The sequence below is a fragment of the Notolabrus celidotus genome, unplaced genomic scaffold (assembly GCF_009762535.1).
Source record: "Notolabrus celidotus isolate fNotCel1 unplaced genomic scaffold, fNotCel1.pri scaffold_213_arrow_ctg1, whole genome shotgun sequence".
NCBI classification, from domain to species: Eukaryota; Metazoa; Chordata; class Actinopteri; order Labriformes; family Labridae; genus Notolabrus; species Notolabrus celidotus.
The window spans coordinates 10570-14041 of record NW_023260066.1 but is presented as its reverse complement, the minus strand read 5'-3'; the positions used below and the strand labels follow the sequence as shown (position 1 = coordinate 14041).

General features: G+C 36.7%; 1 long non-coding RNA gene across 1 annotated transcript; it reads right to left on the bottom strand.

Moving 5' to 3' along the window:
* Positions 1-1239: 1239 nt before the first annotated feature.
* On the bottom strand, positions 1240-3080 carry LOC117809049. Its single transcript, XR_004630428.1, has 3 exons — positions 2516-3080; positions 2227-2382; positions 1240-2020 (listed from the first exon to the last, which is right to left on the bottom strand). It is a non-coding gene; the product is annotated as an uncharacterized LOC117809049 (long non-coding RNA).
* Positions 3081-3472: the final 392 nt, after the last annotated feature.

Sequence of the window (3472 nt, the reverse complement as noted above, 5' to 3'; positions counted from 1 at the left end):
TTGATTACATAAAAAAAAATATTAGTTTATAGCTCTTAGATTTTAAATTAATGAACAAAGCTGAAAAATAATTATTTCTTTAAGCAGGTTTAATCACATTTCTGATCGCATGTCAAACAGTTTTTAAATCCACGACATGAACATGAAGCAGTTCTTGATTTATGAATCAATGATTGTAATTAAATGTTCTTTATGATTTTAACTTTTAGATAATGTTCCTCACAGCAGCATCACGAGCAGGGAGACGAAGCCTTGACTCCACTACTCTACACTGAACGCAATTAAAGAAAATGACTCATTAATTTCTGACCTTAATGTCAATGCAATCAATGTTTTTAGTGCTTACAATAAATAATAACACAGACAGATTTATTCATTCAGTTTATCAGTAAATAAATCAAAGATGAATGAGGAGGATAAAAGTTACAGAGCTTTACAGATCGAAGAGATTTAAGAGCATGGCTCATTTAAAATCACAGCAAGCTTAAAAAAATGTTTAAAAACAGGAATAAAATATAAAACAGTAATTAAATAAAAACTACAATCAATCTTTATTTATAGGTCACCTTTCAGACAAAGCAAATGCAATTCAAAGTTCTTTACAGTGATTTAAAAAACTAATAAAAATACAAATCTAATATTAAAATGACTAAATGAAGCAGAAATGGAGATACTGTATATGTAGAGACTAATTCACAACAAGTGGAATAAAATGTTTATAAATAAACAACAAAAGGAAATAGTTTATAAATAAGTAAATAAAAGATAAAATACGAGTTAAGACAATAAAAAAGGTAAAGATGAAATTATAAGATAAAACAATACAATATTAAAATGATGAATTAAAAGAAAGTTAAAGGGAGAAAATTAACAGTCTCAATATTCTTTCATTATTATATTATTTTAGTATGTTTATAATATAAATACAAAAAAATTTCCCATAAAGAACATGAGGTCAAATAATGTTAAAAGACAGTTTATTTTTTAATTTTCTACCACTAAGAGTTAAAGATGTAGGACCCTTTTTTTTGGAAGAACAAGTTTAATTTGATTTTTTATCAGTTAGTCACTTTAATATTTGGGATAAGACTTAACTTCCACTGAGTAAGAAAAACAAAGATTGGTCAATTTTTTTTAGTAAGTGCTAAAATATACATTTTTTTAAGTTAGGTTAAAAAATATATTTTTTAGTAAGGTTAAAAAAAACATTCACACAAATAATGTTTCAGTAACCGTTCATGTTTTGAATCAGAAAACTCCTGATGTGTCCTGAGAGGATTTTTCAGAGAGAGAGTTGAATGTCAGGGATGACGTGTCACTCGTGTTTTTGGAACATATTTAAAGCAGCGATCTCTTTATTTAATCCAGTGACCTCAAACACAAACACAGGAAGTACATTCAGTAAACAAACACACAGACTTCAAGAGTAAACAAAGAAACCCTCAAAACAAACACTTTACACCAAAATACGTCAACAAGAACCAAAAACAGAAGCTAATGCTTTAATGTGAAATATGTAGGTTAACAACAGCATTAATGTAAGAATGGTAATATGAGGACTGATCCAAAGAGGGGTATTTATGGAGAGTGTGTGTCAGAGCTGAAGGGGTTAATAATCTGAGGGAGTTAATAATCCTCTGACTCAGACAGATGTTGATGTTTTAAGTCAGTGTATGATCTGTGTTTAATCTCTGACATGAACTCAAACCTTTTTGTTTTTCCTCAGAGAGAAAAAGTCACAGCTTGTTTTTTTCTGTTTTAATATTTAAAAGAGAAAGTTCCTGAAAAGTCTTCAAACTCTTAAAGTGTTTAAAAAGCTTGACGGACGTTGGATTGAGTTCAGCATGATCGGCTTCAGGCGGTGAAGTCACGGACACTACATCCATTCATGTCTCTGTGTTTCTGGAACAGAGTCACGTTGAAAAATGTGAAAATCTTCCTCCAGAAAACGATGAACCCGTCTGACGGGATGTTTGGGACACTCCTCCACACGTTCAGATTATCTGTGGGGTCGTGGAGGCTGAACGAGAAGAAGAAGTCATTTAGAAAAGAAAACATATTTTTACAGTCTCTATAAATTCTGAAACAACTTTGTGTAAAAACTCTGAATCACAGAGGTCCGGTCCCGGTGTCCACCATCACACACTGACACATCCCTGTAAGCCTCTTCAGGACCCTCACACTGCTGCAGGGCTCGCTCCAACTTTCTCAGCCCTTCATGCTCACCGTCTGAACTCCTGCAGCTCCTGCAGCTCTGCACACTGTGCATGAGGGATTTACCCACAATCCACCTCTGTTCTTGTGTTGGAAATGACACAAGGGAAGCCAAAAGTACAAAAATACAGCCGTGTGTGGAGAGAGGAGTTTTCTGTGAGAGCAGCGCTGTAAGGATGAACGCAGAGTCATGCTGATAAACTGCTGCAGATTTATTGATTATTAAATGTGTTTTATTTTAGAGGTCTCATTTCTCTGAGAGTATTTGGAGCTCTGAACAAATTGGTCTAAAAGTTATCACCTGAGGTTGTTTTGGTCCCTTTGCTTCAATTCAGGAAAAACACTGTTTCAGAACAAACATGTCCGACTCGAGTTTACTCCAAAAATAAGAAATCATGGAAGTAAAATTACATTTAACCACGGCTAGCATTGAGCAATTAACAACCAGCCAGGACTTCCTCTACCATGTGCTGCTTTTAGGATCCAAGGGGAAGTAGGACTCATGGGGACAAAGGGGTTCTTAAAGTTCCCCTGAAGGAATAACCACAACAACCACAAGCGCTGAGAGGAGAGAGGGGAACCTAAATCACATGGAGCTGAGATGCAGAGCTCCCTCAACGAAACAAGGCTCAGATAAAAGAACTGAAACCTGATCATGCAGGACAAGTGTCAACCAGCTTCCTTCTTCCTGAAACATGAAACACAAGTTAAACACACTGAAGGAGAACGTGGCGTTCATGCAGACACACGCTATGCCGCCAACACAAGGCCGACCTCTCACCACCTCAGAAGGTGAGCTAATGAGTCAGTGCTCAGGGATCTGGAGCCTACAGGAGTAAATATAAGCTTCACACACACCTGCTCCAAATCAGACACAGTCAGGCACACACACACCTGACCCTGCTGTGTGATGACGACCTCACCAAACTCAGACAGAGGCCAAAACGAGCTGCCCTCACAGCGGCGTCGTTCACAGTCCAATTAGCAACTAAGAAATCCAACGTGTGTTCTCAGGCCTCGTCCACACCAATGTGGGTCATCCGGAAACTGTAGTTCTTTGAGGAAAGGTTTCAGACACAGGTTTTCAGAAACTACTCAAAAAATGAGGGAAACACTGACGTATCTCTGCATGGCAATTCTTCAAACTTTAGTGAACGGGTCTTCTGTTTGCTGAAATAACAACATCATGATGCAGATTAGTCCAAAGTCCAAAGTCCAGCTTTGTCAGGTCTGTCCTCAAGAGGAGAAGAAAACTACG